Source organism: Canis lupus, chromosome 1, assembly GCF_003254725.2.
Source record: "Canis lupus dingo isolate Sandy chromosome 1, ASM325472v2, whole genome shotgun sequence".
In the NCBI taxonomy this organism is placed as follows: Eukaryota; Metazoa; Chordata; class Mammalia; order Carnivora; family Canidae; genus Canis; species Canis lupus.
The window spans coordinates 101,543,184-101,559,730 of NC_064243.1; the positions used below are offsets into that span (position 1 = coordinate 101,543,184).

The 16,547-nt window shown below is 46.5% G+C and overlaps 1 protein-coding gene and 1 pseudogene across 2 annotated transcripts in view; both read right to left on the bottom strand.

Annotated features, from left to right (window-relative positions):
- Positions 1 to 15,458, bottom strand: part of LOC112644961 (olfactory receptor 5-like) — a 37,656-nt gene extending 22,198 nt beyond the window's left edge. Inside the window, exons 1-2 of one of the 2 annotated variants that reach the window (XR_003126907.3) lie at positions 15,275 to 15,458; positions 14,445 to 14,845 (exon numbers count right to left, since the gene is read on the bottom strand). The gene's annotated coding sequence lies outside the window, so the exon portion shown is untranslated. Of the gene's footprint in view, positions 1 to 14,444; positions 14,846 to 15,274 lie in introns of those variants that run through there. The other variant, XM_049100257.1, reaches the window with a different exon arrangement.
- LOC125752116 (olfactory receptor 13H1-like) lies at positions 5,288 to 6,054 on the bottom strand (annotated as a pseudogene).
- Positions 15,459 to 16,547: the final 1,089 nt, after the last annotated feature.

Here is a 16,547-nt window from a genome sequence, read left to right on the forward strand (position 1 = left end):
TATTTGAAGAGTATAAGAGTTAAGTAAACAGTGTTTTATTTATTTTTTTAAAGATTTTATTTATGTACTCATGAGAGACACAGAGAGAGAGGCAGAGACATAGGCAGAGAGAGAAGCAGGAAGTTAGCTCATCATTGTATCTGCAGCAGCTAACCCCAAATCTATCCCATGCAGTGTACACAAAATGTATTTTTGAATAAAGAGAAAAACACACATGAGTACAGACATGCACATCGACTTCATATGATTCTAATTCCTCTCTTTTTTTTTAAGATTTTATTTTTAAGTAATTTCTACGCCCACCATGGGGCTTGAAGTCATGACCCTGAGATCAAGAGCCTCATGCTCCACCTATCAAGGCAGCCAGACACCCCATAATTCTCTTTCTACAAAGTTGTAGCAAGCACCTCCCACTGGCCTCTACATTATTTTCAGCAGATCTGACCATGCTTCCATTTAGATTCTAAATGTCTCATTGGTCCTCACCCAGCAATTTCGACTTTCACAGTAGAGACAACTCAACAGACCCGTCCCCAATAGGAATGGGAACTCATTATCCATAGATCAATAATCATGTCTGGGAGTATAATGCTGTTATAATAGTGTTTACTGGGATGCCTGGGTGGCTCAGTGGTTAAGTTTGGGGGTGACTGGATGGCTCAGTTGAGCGAATCACTCTGGATCTCAGGGTGGTGAGTGAGTTCAAGCCCCACATTGGGTGTAGAAACTACTTTTAAAAAATCCTAGGGCACCTGGGTGGCTCAGTGGTTGAGCGTCTGCTTTTGGCTCAGGCTGTGATTCCAAGGTCCTCGGATCGAGTCCCACATCAGGCTCCCCTCAGGGAGCCTGCTTCTCCCTTTGCCTATATCTTGCCTCTCTCTCTGTGTCTCTGATGAATAAAAAAATAAAATCTTTTTTAAAAATAAAATTAAATAATTTTAATTCCAGTACAGCTAACCCAGTGTTATTTAGTTTCAAGTGTACTATATAGTGATTAGAAAACAAATTTGTTTAAAAACTTAATTACTGTAAAGATTTATTTTTTTTTAATTTTTTATTTATTTATGATAGTCACACAGAGAGAGAGAGAGGCAGAGACATAGGCAGAGGGAGAAGCAGGCTCCATGCACCGGGAGCCCGACATGGGATTCGATCCCAGGTCTCCAGGATCACGCCCTGGGCCAAAGGCAGGCGCTAAACCACTGCGCCACCCAGGGATCCCTGTAAAGATTTATTAATACAGTATTTGGCAAAGTTAAAGAAGAAATTTCAAAAAATTAAAAAGGAGATTTTTTTGAAACCAGTATTACACTACATGCTAACTGACTAGAATTTAAATTAAAACTTTTTAAAATGCACATAAATAAAGGCATACCTTGAAAATAGAAAAATAAATAAACAAAAAGGATATTTTTTTAAAAGATTTTATTTATTTATTCATGAGAGACACACAGAGAGAAGCAGACACATAAGCAGAGGGAGAAGCAGGCTCCCTGCAGGGGAGCCCAATGTGGGACTCGATCCCAGGACCTCGAGATCACAACCTGAGCCAAAGGCAGATGCTCAACCACTGAGACACCCAGGTGTCCCTTACTTAGGATCTCTTATTGGGCTCTATCTTGGCATGTGATTGAGAGCCAACCCTCAGGCAGCAGCTTTTCAATTATGCAAGTATGTACAGTCCAGGGGGTTCATAAGCATTTGTGCCAGGTGATCTAGAGGTACCTGGGTGGCAGAACTCGGGTCCCCAGACGGGTGTGTGAGCTCCTGTCTGGGAGATGCTGGCCAGCTGTCCTGAGGCAGAGGGACAGTGTCAACACTGCCAGGCACCTGCCCCCAACCCCAGAGAGTGCAGGGTAGGATGCTAGGGGCAAGGCAAGCCAGAAGCCTGCCCCTCCAGCCAAAGCTCTGGGAAAAGCAAACAGGCCTTTTTCACTGAAAAACCAGGGCTGTGTTTCCATCTGCTGTGTGTGCCGTGCCCTGGGGGTGACAGCCTGCTAAGAACTGTCTCTCTGATTGTTACAGTCTCATGGGATCCAGGAAGGATCCCCCAGGACAGCAAGCAAGGGGTGACTCCCCTGGGCAGCTGCCACAAAGTAACATCAGTATCTTCAAGTCTGTGAGATGGTGGGTTTTAGTGTGGAGGAGTTCTCTTAGGGGAGACCTGGGTGGCTCAGTTGGTGAAGCACCTGCCTTTGGCTCAGGTCATAATCTCAGGGTCCTGGGATCGAGTCCCAGGTTGGGCTCCCTGCTCAGTGGGGAGGCTGCTTCTCCCTCTGCCTGCAGCTCCTCCTACTTGTGTTCATGCTCTCTCTCTGTCAAATAAATAAAGTCGAAAAAAATATTGGAGTTCTCTTAGTACAATGTTCTTGAAAGTCAATAAAATCCCTGAAAATCAGTAAGTCTGTTGGATTAAAAAAGAAAGAAAGAAATCCTTTTTACAATATTTTTATTTATAAGTTAAAAAAATTTCCCTGAAATATGTTAATGCACATCATTCTCTGAGAAAATGGCCTGTGGCAGAGAAAGTGCCCTGTAAGCATACAGCTGTGATAACCCTTGCTGTGATTATTACTAGCATCATCTGTGGCTATAATCCATATTGTTATCTCCCTCTATCCCAAGCTCCAGCCACCATAGTTCATTGTTCTTAAGCCCTTTTGTATCAGGGCTCATTTTTTTTTTTTAAACTTTATTTACTTACATCATCTTTATAACCCTGTGGGGCTTGAACTCATGACCCTGAGATCAAGAGTCGCCTTCAGAGAAAAGTTGTAGATAGTGGTCTCAGAGTGAACACAAGTCTTGCGCAGGCAGCATGTGCACAGCTGTGCCGACAATGTGGTGAATGTAATGAACCTGATGTTAAGAATCCTTGCTTTCCAAATACTCCCACATTTTGGAAAGGAATTTGATTTCTTGGACTTAAGGTTTTTTAGGGATTTGAGAGGTCAAAAAACTCCAATGAGCAAGTGTGTACATGACTCGGGCTCAGGAGAGGAAGGATGGCTGGCGGCAGATGTTTGAGACAATTGAACACCCTCAGCCACGAAGCGTCTGAGAGCCTACTGAAGTCCTGGGGGCAGGTGAGGACATGCAGGAGAGGTGACAGCAGAAGCAGCGTGAACCTTGTGGGCCATGACTGTTCTTGACAAGGGGGAATGGTTTCCCAGGAAATTGCTCTCAGAAACATGCTCATGCACAAATAGTTTGCACAGTGGGGTCTCTGAGGTACAAACACCTTGCTGGTGTGGGTCCCCTGGGAATCCACAGAAATCTGCTCCCTCCTTTATGATGAGGCTGCTTGGCAATTCCACATCCTCAGAGCAGGGTGGTCAGATGGTTCCCCAATACCATCTGGGGGGCAGTGTGTCCAAGATCCCTGGGCCTGGGGCTCAGAGGCTGGGATGGGGGTAGGATCCACCCTGGCCTCATCATAGGCAGAGTTCAAGCCTTCTAAACTGGTCCTCGGGGAACCTCATCACAAGCTACCACCAGACACCCCGCCCAACCATGTGCCCCAGGTCGGGCACTGGGTACCAGAATGGGCCCCACTGGGAACCCAGAGGGGCAGTCACTAGGAAGGCTTTGGTGGGGAGCCCTTGACACAGAAGCACAGACTCCCCTGCCTTCCTCTCTGCATGTGGGGATTGAGGGCAGACTGCCAAGAAAGCTTCACTTGCCCCTTTGTCTTTGTCATTCCATTGTCTGTCTGTCCCCTGTCCGTCTGTTGCTATGTTTTTTCTCCAGGTCTCTCCAAGTAATGCTCTCTCTCTCAAGTCTCCCTGACCCCCTTCCCAGGAGCCTATCCCTCCCTATCACCATATTTCTGCCTTTTACACTTGCTTTCCTGTTCCCAGAGTCCTTCTGGACACCTCTGTCTGTCCCCTGGCACCGCATTTCTGATTCGTTTCTCACTGCCTCTCTGGCTCCCTTGGTCAGCATCTGCACATCCGCAGCCTCCTGCTTCCCAAATCCTTTGGGCTTCCTCTGTGTGACCTTCCATTCCTTCCCGAGAATCTGCCTCCACTGGAAGGTCTTGATCTCGGTCTCCTACCCCATGTCCTTTTTTTTCTTTCCTCCTACCCAGCCTGGCTCCTGTCACACGGCAGGTACCACGTGACCTGAGTGACGAAAGAAACACACAAGCCGACTTGATATGCGGCTGTAGGCACATCCCACCCCACAGTTGGGGCTTCTCTTCTTCTTTATAAAACAATGGGGCTCCTCGACCTCACCTCATTCTGTACATATGCCTGAGGTCACCCCTGTGTGTATGAGCATCACCTGCCTCCCTTAGCTGTCGCTGAACCCATAATCTGTGACTCTAGGTGCTTCTGTGCTCCCTTTTGCCCAACAGGACCACACTGGAGCATTCCACATGCCTGCTGGATATGCCAGCAGTGCAAACCTGACTACTCCACCCCACCCAGCCACTTGTCAGGGCTGTGTTTGCTGTGCGAAACCTTGCAGTGTGAGAGGTATCTCCTACACAAAGAGCAGACACTTCCACCAACCATACAAGAGTAAACCCTGCAAACCCAGGGTCCCTGTCCTGCAGCACAACCCATGCACAGGCAGCTCTCCACCACAAGCCCTTTGCTCTTGCCCCTGGGGGACACAGAGGATGTGGAGAACCAAAGCAAATGAACATAAATCGTTGGCACCTACAATTTCAGCCATGAGTCCTATCATTCTCTGTCTCTGATCCCAAAGCCCCACGTCTTTTCCAGCATCTATTTAATCCATGAGGTTGTAAGTAGGTATAATCCCAGCCCTTTCACAATGCTGGCCAGAAAGACACAGCCCAGGCTAGAAAGTATAGTGGCAGGGCCCCAAGGCAGTAGCACTGCACCCCTGGAACAAGCCCATGGTGTGCAGCTTCCTGGAGGAGCTCCTAAGGCCACAGAAGCTGCTAGACGCAGCTCTTGTTGGAGGCTGGCCATCGTGTCCTGAACCAGCCCCAAGAGTCAGACAACAGCCACCCATCCCTCTTCCCCTTCAGCTATTGAGAATTTATGGGACAATCTCTTTTGTGTCCACATCTATCTATCTCTCTCTCTCTCTCTCTCTCTCTCTCACACACACACACACACACACACACTCATTCACACTCACACACACACACTGATCCTAATTGGCTCTTCCTTCACTTCCTCAGATGAAATATTTTTTTAAAATATGAGTTCGTGTGTGTGTTTGTGTGTGTGTGTGTGTGTGTAGTACACACAGAATGATTGCAAAGAAGTAACTCAAAGTTTACAGCCCCAACAAGGCAATCCAGAATACCAATTTATTTCTTCCCTCCTCAGCCCCACATCTTAGAAGTCAGCCTTTTCCCCCAAGAGCCTCCTGAAGGCACCTTCCATGTCCTTGTTACACAGGCTGTAGAGGAGGTGGTTCATCATGGGGGGTGAGGACGCCATAGGACATGGAGATTATCTTATCTCAGTCATGGATGATCTTGTCCTGAGGCATCATATACATGAAGATGGCCGTGCCATAGAAGAGGGCCACCACTGTGAGGTGAGACCCACATGTGGAAAAGGCCTTGGCATGGCCCCCTGCAGACCGCAGCCGCAGCACAGACACTAAGATCCTTCTGTAGGAGGCCACGATGAAGGCAAAAGGAGCCAGCAGGGTCAGGGCACTGGTGCCCACCATGAGTGACTCATAGAACTGCAGGTGAGAGCAGGCAAGCTTGAGCAGGGCCAGGAGCTCGCACGATAAGTGATTGATGACCTGGTGAACACAGAACTCCAAGGGCATGGTCAGCACAGGGACCGTGGTCAGCAGGAACACCACAGACCATGAGGTCCCAGCCAACAGACTGCAAAGCCAGGGCCCCATATGCCTGGAATAGCACAGGGGGTCAACAATGGCCACACAGTGATCATAGGCCACGGTGGCCATCAGGAGACACTCCACTACACCCAGATAAAGTCCCACAGCCATCCGGGCCAAGCATCAACCTAGCGAGATGATGTGAATGGTCACCAGGCATTTGATGAGGATCTGGGGCATGCTGGATATGGTGTAGCACACGTCCAGGAAGGAAGTACATGGAAGAGGAAGAAGTTGAAGAGGAAGAAGTACATGGGCGTGTGGAGCCGGGGATCAATCATAGCAGATCAGGAGCAGGATGAGGCTGTTCCCGAAAAGATTGATGATATAGGACAGGAAGATCAGGCAGAGGAAGATGGTTTGAGCCCATGGGTACTGGGAGAGCCCAAGCAGAATGAAGTAGACCTCCTCTGTGCTGTTTTGGCTGCCCATGCCCTTCCGAAACTCCAGCTGGGTGGGAAAATATGGATAATCTTGAGAGGTTGTTGAGAAACTGGCAGCTTTTTATAAATAATGTTGGACTCTTTCAAGGCACCAACACTCCTGTGTTCCTGGGCACTGCTGCACAAACTCTTACCCCTTCATCCCTGTATCTCTATGGCCCTTGCTGAAGAATGGTTGCTTGATGCATGGTACCATTCAGAAGCACTCATGGACCCATCCAGATAGAATAGCCATCCATTTGTTATATTTGCGGATTGATGGATCAGGGAAAGGATTGGGTCTTTCATTCACTGATTCTCTACCTTTGTTTATTAGGTTCTTTCATTCGTTCATTTATAACTGAGTCATTGACTCATGAATCCACTTATGAATGGGTTCACTCGTTGTTTCTTTAATGCATCTGTTCATCAGTTCAACAAACACATCAGAGCAGCTTCTAACTGGTCCAGACTCTATCCCAGGCAATGAAATTACAGTGGGGAATGAAAATACAACAACAACAAAAAACAATGCCCATGCTCAAGGAGTTGGTAGACTAAAGAAAAATTTGAAAAGTAACACTAGTACACTAAATGCTAACACCCTGTTCCCACTGTGCTCCTGTCCCTGAAATTATATCTGCCTGTACCCTTTTCCAAGATCTGCAACTTCTGGGAGTTTATTGTGCCAGTGGGTCACATGTGCAAACTGAGATCAAAAGGATTATTTTCCAACACATTAATTTTTTTTAATTTATTCATTTATTTACTTAAGCCATCTGTACACCCAACATGGGGCTCAAACTCACAACCCTGAAATCAAGAATCACAGGCTCCTCTGACTGAGCCAGGCAGGTGCCCCTCAAACATTTTTTAAAGATTTTATTTATTTATTCATGAAAGACAGAGAGGCAGAAACATAAGCAGCGAGAGAAGCAGGCTCCCCACAAGGAGCCCAGTGTGAGACTCGATCTCAGACCCAGGGATCACACCCTGAGCTGAAGGCAGATGCTCAATGCTGAGCCACCCAGGTGTCCCCCTCAAATGCATTTTTAAAAACATAAATGCTGGGTTGTATTCCAGAAGATGGAAAACTATCTCCAGATCTAAAAATACGGGACCAGGGATCCCTGGGTGGCGCAGCGGTTTGGCGCCTGCCTTTGGCCCAGGGCGCGATCCTGGAGACCCGGGATCGAATCCCACGTCGGGCTCCCGGTGCATGGAGCCTGCTTCTCCCTCTGCCTGTGTCTCTGCCTCTCTCTCTCTCTCTCTGTGACTATCATAAATAAATAAACATTTAAAAAAAATAAAAATAAAAATACGGGACCAGGTAAAGAAATTGTGGCCCATCCATGACAAGAACACTCTGCAGAAGCAAAAAGAATAAGGAAACTATACTGATATACATATATATACACATATTTCTAATATATTGTTAGACTAGAAGTGTGGAAGTGAGTTTGATTGAGGTAGTAATTATATGGGAATATTTAGGTATGTGTCCGTGAAGGAGAGAACAGTGGCTACCATTTTTTTTTAATGGGGAAGAAAATATGTTGTATACCTTCATCTCCTTCTTCAACCTGACACCCAAATTGAACACTGCCATTTGAAGGCATGAGAGAGGACATGTCTGAAACTAGGATAAAGCACAGTAGGAATGATATAGTATCTGCCTAGCACTTGTAGGAATTTGAGTTTCTGACATGAGGAGATTAAAATGCTTCCTAAGGAAATGAGGGAAGAGCGTTGGGAGGAAAAGTGACCTGATTAGCATGGCCAAGAGGAAGAGGGAAGAGCATGCCAGGCAGAGGTAATAGGATGGATGGATGGATGGATGGATGGATGGACAGATGGATGGGTGGATAGATGGAAGGAAGGAAGGAAGGAAGGAAGGGTAGATGGAAGGGTGGATAGGTAGATGAAGCTGTATCAGGTTACACATCCTCTTCTCCCATATCCAGCCACACACCAGGTTCCAGCAGAGTCTGATCCAGGAACTCCACCCCTTCTTTCCATGAAGAGACCACACACAGGCAGGAATCCAGCTGCCCTCACACTTTGGGGAGAACAAAAAAAATCATTCCAAGGAGCCCATGTACCACATCTTGGTCCCTAGCACCTACCCAAGCAGTTTCCCTGAGAATACACACATCTTGTCTCCCTCTGTCTGTATCTTTTTCTTCAGTCTCCCACAGAGTTTCTGGAAAGCTCGGTGGGGATCAGTGGAGCCAAGGCAGGGGGAGAACTGAAGAAGCAGAGAAAGGTGAGTAATTGGGAGCTCCTTCCCCCGTGGTCTCTGGAGGCTACTGGGCACCACCTGGGGATGCTCATTAGCAAAGGTTGGACTGCAATTCTGGAAAAACAAACTTTACAGATCTCTCAGAGCCATTAGAGGAAAAGTTTGGTGTAAAGGGATGGCTCCCTCCCCCTAGAATCTGGGCTGCTCAGGGCAGGCAGATTATTGCAGGTGGAGATTCAGGGTCTGGGTGTGTGAAGATGGTCCAACTACATGATGGACCAGCTCTGGAGCCTTCCTGAGAATCATGTTTCCCGTTTGTGGAGTGGACAGAGGAGTCCCAGCTGTGGTGGTCCAGAAAGAGCTCAAGGATGTGAAGGAGGAAGCCCACAGTGACTGGACAGGCTTGATACTCTCCCGTGGGACACCTGCAATTTCCTGGAGTGGGGACCTCAGATAAGGCCATTCTGCGACCATGAAATGGTGAGGCAGAAATAAAACCACCCTGTAATCATGCGTGAACACAGACAAAAATAAGCATTGGCCACACAAAGACAGGGCCCCTCCAAGTTGTCAGTGACCAGCCCATCCCAGCTTTCCCAAGACTGTCCCGATTTTAGGACTGGAAATCCTGCATCCCAGAAACTTATCAGTGCCAGGCAGACCAGGAGAGTTAGTCAGGCCTGCTTTTGACCTTGAGACATATGACCTTGAGACAGCACATGGTTACCCTTTGGCCTTCGGTCTGTCCAAAGACAATGAGGGGAGTGGAGTCTATCAGTGATGTTCAAAAGCCCTTTCTATAGAAAGTACCTTTTTTGATTGGTGAGTTGGCCCCAAAGAAATGAAGGCAAAGCTTTCTCAAAAAAGATTGTGTAATCTCAGTCCAGTACTTAGAAGCAGAGAGTGGAACGGTGATTGCCAGGGGTGGGGATGGGGAGAGGCTGGTCAGCGGGGACAAAGCTGCACTTATATGAGGTAGAAAAGTCTGGAGATCTCCTGAAGAGTGGGCTACACTTGTAATACTGTATCCAGTGCTGGAAGTTTGCTTAAATATATACATTTTTATTAAAAATTAAATGAAAAAGAAGCATGAAAGAAGAATGACACAGACAGGAGCATGGTATAAATTTGAGTGGTCAATAATTTTAAGTTTCCCTTTTTTAAAAAAAGATTGTATTTATTTATTTGAGAGAGAGAGAGAGCATGAGCAAGGTGAGGAGCAGAGGGAGAAGCAGACTCCACTTAGAGCAGGGAGCCTGATGTGGGACTCAATCCCAGGACCCCGGGATCATGATCTGAGCCCAAGGCAGATGCTTCACCAACAGAGCACCAAGGCATATACACGTTTGTTTAACTTATAGGGAAAAAAGGACATTGGCAGAAAAATGAAGAAAGAATAGTGTTTTCAGTAAATGGCTCTAGTCCAATTCACAACGATGAAGAGGGAAAAAAAAGAATTTTTCTCAGTCCCACACTATTCCTTTTTTTAATATATGAAATTCATTTACTTTTTTAAGTAAACTGACTAACATACTTTTCTTCCTGAAAACAAAAAACATTTTCCTTGAAGAAAACTGGAAAAATACAATCACAAAGCAAAAAACAAAAATGACATTTACTTCAAATGTGCTGCAATCTCCCCTATTTGCAGTCTGGCATGTTTTCCTCGAGTCTTTTTCTTTTTTAGTTGAAGTGTAGTTAACACACAATATTATATTACTTTCAGGTGTACAATGTAGTGTTTCAACAGTTCTGTACATTATGCAGTGCTCACCAAGGTAAGTGTAGTCACCATCCATCAGCACACGTTATTACATTATTAACCTTTATTCTCTTCTCTATGCCGTATTTCTAATCCTTGAGACTTATATCTTTTATAACTGTACCTCTTAATCCCCTTCACCTATTTCACGCTCACCACCCGCCTTTCCTCTGGTAACCACCACTTTATTCTGTTTAAGTGTGTTTGCTTTTTATTTTTTGTTTTTTTTTCAGATTCCACATATAAGTGAAATCATATGGTATTTGTTTTTCTCTATATGACTTATTTCACCAACATAATGCCCCCTAGTTCCATCCATGTTTTCACAAATGGCAAGAAATTCCTTTTTATGGCCAAAGAATATTTCATTGTGTACACACACCACATCTTCTTTATTATCTACCAATAGACCTCAGTTCCATATATTGGCTACTGTAAATAATGCTGCAATAAACAAAGGGGTGTGTGTGTCTTTTTGAATTAGTGTTTTCATTTTCTTCCAGTCAATACCCAACAAAGGAATTACCAGGTCATATGGTAGCTCTGTTTTTAACTTTTTGAGGAATCTCCATACTGTTTTCCACAGTGGCTGCACCAGCTTGCATTCCCACCAACACTGCGCAAATGTTCCTATTTCTCCATCTGTTGTTTCTTGTCTTTTTTTTTAAGGATTTTATTTATTTATTCATGAGAGACACAGAGAGAGGCAGAGACATAGGCAGAGGGAGAAGCAGGTTCCCTGTGGGGATCTCGATATGGGACTCAATCCCAGGACCCCGGGATCATGACCTGAGCCAAAGGCGGATGCTCAACCATTGAGCTATCCAGGTGCCCCTGTCTCTTGCCTTTGGATTAAACCATTCTGACAGGGGTGAGGTGACATCTCATTGTGGTCTCAAACTTAAGTTTCCTCTAAAGGAAAGAGTAAAGGTGAGGTAATAACAAAAAAACAACTCTTGGAGGACCATACAAGATCCATGCTCTGGGCTATATGTAAACCTCTAACCCAGTGCAATTGGTAAATTTTGCCACATTAACACTAAGTACTCTAACCAAAAAGGAGAAATGAAAATTTAAGGTATGGCATGGGAAATTATTTGCAATGCATACATTTGAAAAATAGCTCCTATCCTGAGTACAGAAGTAATTTGTATAAAGCAAGGAGAGGAAAAAAATTTTTCAGTAGAAAACACTAGGAAAGAAATTGAAACTAGCACATCAGAAAAGGGATATTGAGCAGACATTCCATATATGAAAAACCCAAATTTGTTAACACTCAGGAAAATGCAAAAGAAAAATCATGAGAAATTACCACAAACCCTCACTTGCAGTGAACATCAAAATGACACTTCCAGCCACATTTTGGAATGAAGGATATATGGCAATGTTCATTCACTGATGCAGGGAATGTAAATTAGTCACCCATAGCAATAAATTTGGCAGGATCTACGTTTAACTTATACAGATGCTATGACAAAGCACTTCTACTCCTATGTGTGTTTAGTGGTAACACGTGGATGTGAACTCCGTGACACACATCAGGCTCACAGCAGCGACAAAACATAAACCACACAGATGTCCTTTAACATAGGAATACAAGAAAAATTCACCCAAAAAAAGCAGTAAAAATGACCATGTGACACTTGCATACAACACAATTAAATCTCACAAATTTGGTGAATAAGACATCCAAGAACATCTAATGTATGAATCCATGTATAGAAAGTCCAAAAACGGGGGTGCCTGGGTGGCTCAGTCAGTGAAACATCTGTCTTCTGCTCAGGTCATGATCTCAGGGTCCTGGGATCAAGCCCCAAATCGGGCTCCTGCACAGCGAAGAGTGGCCTTCTCCCTCTGCCTCTGCTCCTCCACCCCTTCCATGCTCTCTCTTTCTCTCAAATAAATAAATTAAATATTTAAAAAGAAAGAAAGTCCAGAAACAGTAAAACAAAATTCTATGGGAAGGTTGGGTGGCTTGGGGTTGACTTTCTGCCTTCCGCTCAGGGTGTGATCCCCTGTCCCAGATCGAGTCCCACATCAGGCTTCCTGCAAGGGGCCTGCTTCTCCTTCTGCCTGTGTCTCTCTGCCTCTCTCTCCTGTGTGTCTCTCATGAGTAAATAAATAAAATCTTTTAAAAAAAATTCTACTGTTGGACGCCTGGATTATGTCTATCTTCTGGGGGAAGAGAGAGGGTGGTGGTTGAAAGCATGAACGTGTCTTTGGAGATACCAAAATATGTTAATGTACTAGACTTGGGTATGGTTATACGTGACAACTGTTGAATAATTCATTGCATTGTTAAATTTTGCCCTGTGTACTTTCTCTATATTCTGTTTCACAATGAAAAAGTTTGGGGGTGCCTGGTTGGCTCAGTTGGAGGAATGAGCCACTCTGGATCTCAGCATTGTTGTGTTCAAGCCCCACCATGAGTGTAGATTGCTTAAAAAATAAAATCCTGGGACGCCTGGTTGGCTCAATCAGTTGAGCATCTGCCTTTGGCTCAGGTCATGATCCTAGGGTCCTGGGATCAAGTCCCGCATCGGGCTCCCCACAGGGAGCCTGCTTGTGTCTCTGCCTCTCTCTCTCTGTGTCTTTCATGAATAAATAAATAAAATCTTTTTAAAAATTAATTTTAAGGGATCCCTGGGTGGCGCAGCGGTTTGGCGCCTGCCTTTGGCCCAGGGCGCGATCCTGGAGACCTGGGATCGAATCCCACATCAGGCTCCTGGTGCATGGAGCCTGCTTCTCCCTCTGCCTATGTCTCTGCCTCTCTCTCTCTCTCTCTCTGTGACTATCATAAATAAATAAATAAATTTTAAAAAATTAATTTTAAAAAGATCCTAAAGGGGTGCCTAAGTGGCTCAGTTGGTTCAGCCAGGGACTTAGATTTCAGCTCCGTTCCTGATCTCAGGGTCAGAGGATAGAGACCCAGCCTCATCTACCTGCCCCCACCACCCCTCCCTCACCCTGCCTCCCCTGGGCCTCAGGCTCCCTCCTCCACCTCCCTCCCCCACTTTCCACCCTGCCTCCCTCTGCCCTGCTGCCTGCTTCTGTGCTGAGCCTGGAGTCTGATCTTCCATCTCTCCCTTTGTCCCTCTGCCACTCCTACACCCCATCACTCTCTCTCAAATAAATAAAACCCTAAGAAAATCTTTTCTGTGACTCAAGAGTGCCATCTACTGACTGCGTGGGTACTCGATGAACTCTGAAGCATTCCACCACAATAAAGCAGAGAAAATAAATGAGATCCTTTTATAACAAACAGGTTTATATCTATTTGGGGTTTTGCTGTAGTTTAATAAGGCTGTTTCCTGAGTGACAATGATGGAGCACATTCAGGGTTCGGGCCCGTCACAGGGCTCAGGTAGGATTCCTGCAGCCCCAGGTGGACTGAGCTGGGTGAATCCATGCACACTGGACCTCACACTCACTCATCTCCTGGGCCGTTCGCCTACAGGCAGAGCCAGGCCAGGAACCCTGGCTGGAGCGAGGGCCTAGGAGGATCTGCATCTGACAGATGGCAATGCCAGGCTCAGAGAGCAGTTCTCTGGCCTGCATGGCCCTGATCATAGGTCTCCCACATCCACATCCCATCCTGTCTGAGCATCCAGGACTGGGCATTCCAGACTTGGCGAGGCGGGTAAGGAAGGGGTGAGGCAGAGTGAGCAGGCCTAGGATTGGCCGCTCTGAATCATTTCTGGGGGTTCACGAGCCTCGGGACTGCCCTGAGGTGCCCCGTTCCCGCCCTGGAGGGTGAGGGCCATGGATATCAGCCCACCCAGGACAGCCTGACAGAGCACGTGGTGGGTGTGGGCTCTGCACTGGCTCATACGCATGCAGACATGCTCCCTGCCAGCTGTTCACTATCCGTAGGCCTGGGTTGGCCCTGGGAGGGATCCTCCCCAGGTGAAAACACATCAGAAATACAGAAACATACACCATCAGGAAATCCCTCTCTTCCTCGTAGGTGTGGGGGGTGGGGGATCACCCTCACCAACACCACTTCCCCCCTGAATTCCAGCTGATTTAAATATTCACGTAGATGAATAAAAAAGCCACGCACTCCTATTCTCCTATTCTCAAACCTCTGACAGTCTCCCTCTCATCAGTCCCCATGATTCCCATTTCCCTGACAAAAAGAGAAAAACAAACAGAATATGCTATTGTGGTTTTTTTTGACAAGAAATCACTTATGGCTATTTTTGTTCTCTGGGCCTTCACACTCCCTGGTGACAAGCCTGGTACCAGCAGAAAACCAGAACTTTAGCTCCGTTCTTTCTACCACAGGCCAAGGAATTTCCATTCCAGTGGTGGGAGAAGCAATAAACAAGTGTGGGAATGAAGGAAGCATCAGCATCATAATGGGAATAAGGCGGGTGTGTGGTGTGAGGTGTGTGGAGGTTCTCTGGGGATGGTAATGGGGAGTGGGATTTTCCTTGAGGAGGACCTCTTATCTGAGCCCTGAATGGAGACATGATGGAGCCCCATGAAGACCCAGGTGAGGAGAGGTAGAAGGAACAGCAGGTGGAAAGGTCCTGTGGTTGGAGGCTCAGGCAGAGGCCAGTGTGGCTGCAACTGAGGAGGAGATAAAATCAGTAGGACCATGAGGATCCCAGCAGGGCCAAGTAGGCCATGGAAAAATTTGGCTTTCATTCTGAGGGAACAGTGAACCCCTGGGGGGACTATTTGGGGAGTGCTGTCACTAATTCACTCTTCTGGTTGCCCAGCAGAAATTCAAAGGGGAATAAAGGGTAGTGGAGGGGCAGGAGACTAGGGGAGAGGGTCTGTGGCCATGCAGGTGGGGGTGGAAGCACCTGGATGAGGTGACATTGGAAAGGGAAGTCCCCATCTGAGGACACCTGTAGCCTCTAAGCCCTGCTTCAGGTGTCTGTGCAGAGAGATTATGGATGTAGAGAGAGCTTAGTCTGTGGAGTCTCAGGCAGCAGCAGCTACCCTGGGAGTCAGTGAGGAGGGGGCCTAGGAGCTGTCTGCGGGGGAGCTCACCTCACACTCTCCGATGCCAGTCTCTGATGAAGAGTCAGGAATCCATGCCAGGAGCCCCGGGGATGGGGGTCTACCTCTACTCAAGAAATCACCCTGAAGCTTCCTTTTCTCAAATACTGAATTCCATTTTCAGCCAGAGTCAGGCTTTCTGCTGCAGGTCTCCATGACAACGGGCCCTCCCCTTCCTGACACTCCATCCTGATTTTCTGCAAAAGGAGAAGCTGCAGGCATGGCAACCAGACTGGTGGCAGATTGCGAAAGTAGTGGGGTGAAGCCTGTGACCCTGTTAACATTTGGAGGGCTATGCAAGACAAAGCCAGTGTTTTCATAAAGCTCCATTTCTTTCAGCATCAGCCAGTCACTGAATACTGTGGTAGGAAACTTAATGACAAAAACAAATGGTCCTTTGGATATTTTACACGTGAGGGATGCACAGCAATTATCAATATCTTTCTGAAACCCCATGAACTGCCACTCCGGTGGTTCACATTTTCAACATTTGGTCTCTCTACATTCCTTCCTCTGATGGCAGATCTTCTCCAGCTGGCTTGTCAGTGGTGGCTGATTAAAATGTAAAGTAATCATGAGTGAAAGTTAAGGTAGAACAGGAGATGATAGTGGAATTGTCCTAATTCCCATGTTGGAGAAGTTGCGTGGTGCCTAAGCACACACATGCTGTTATTAGGTAGTTGTCATTGTTTAAGATTGAAAGAAAATCATCATAAGTGATGCCTCAAATACCCTGATTTTCCTGAGTCTTGACTTCCTCCTTCCAGTAACCTTTTCCTGTAAACTACCTCAGTGGCTCCTTCCCAGGTCGCTGCCTACACTGAGGTGAGCTCCCCTCTCTACAACTTGATCTCAGTAATGCCTTAACCCCACTGGTGCCTAAAATGCCTTGGTACTTCTGCTCTTTCATCATTCCTCATTGCCCTCATCTCTCACTTCCTCTCGCCATTGGTGTAAATCCACCACCAAGCAACACAACACATTCCCAGGGCCTATCCCTTCATACCTTCTCTCTCTTCTCCTGGAAAGTCCACCCATGCCTGAGCAGCTGCCTGCCTTCCCTGTGCTCACATTCCCGCAGCTGAACGTGGCTGGGTGAAGCCCTTCCTCACTGCTCTGGGTTGACTCGTGTCCACCTCTCCCACATGTTGAAATGCTAATTCACAGTCCCTATATAGGTGACCCTATGTAAGTGTAGAGTCTTTTCAGGTTGTCAAATTAAGGTGAGAACGTGGGGCGCCTGGTGGTACAGTAGGTTGAGCCA